Source organism: Plasmopara halstedii (genome assembly GCF_900000015.1).
Source record: "Plasmopara halstedii genome assembly, contig: Scaffold_110, whole genome shotgun sequence".
Lineage (NCBI taxonomy): Eukaryota > Oomycota > Peronosporomycetes > Peronosporales > Peronosporaceae > Plasmopara > Plasmopara halstedii.
This window is the reverse complement of record NW_020187031.1, coordinates 1,744,897-1,745,357: the sequence shown is the minus strand read 5'-3', so window position 1 is coordinate 1,745,357 and position 461 is coordinate 1,744,897.

The window sequence follows — 461 nt, the reverse complement described above, 5'->3', positions numbered from 1 at the left end:
AAGAGAGTGATGAACGCACGGAGTGAATTGTCAATCCTACGGAATCCCTTGGATCCGTACTATCCTTCGATAAAGGAATTTCAAGACGTCGTCTCCAAAGACCCGCGGTCGTACCTCCGGACCGAGGTGTGCGTTATGAGATCGGCCTGGTTTCGGGAACCAGATACTGCGTAATACGCCAATGGTCCCTGCCCAAGGAGCAGTGCGACGTCATTGACGCCTATTCCGTGCGAAGCACGACGCAAGGATGGTGCGTGAGAGCAAGTCTCCTCATTCGACACCCACGTTTTGTGTTCGGAAACCGAACGGTGTGTTGCGTATCGTTCATGCTTATAATAAGCTTAACGCTGCCATCATTCCGGCACAAACGCAAATTCCGAGAAAGGATGTTCTTCAGAACAACATGGTGGGCTGTACGAAGTACAGTACACTCGATTTGGTAGATGAATATTACCAATTGA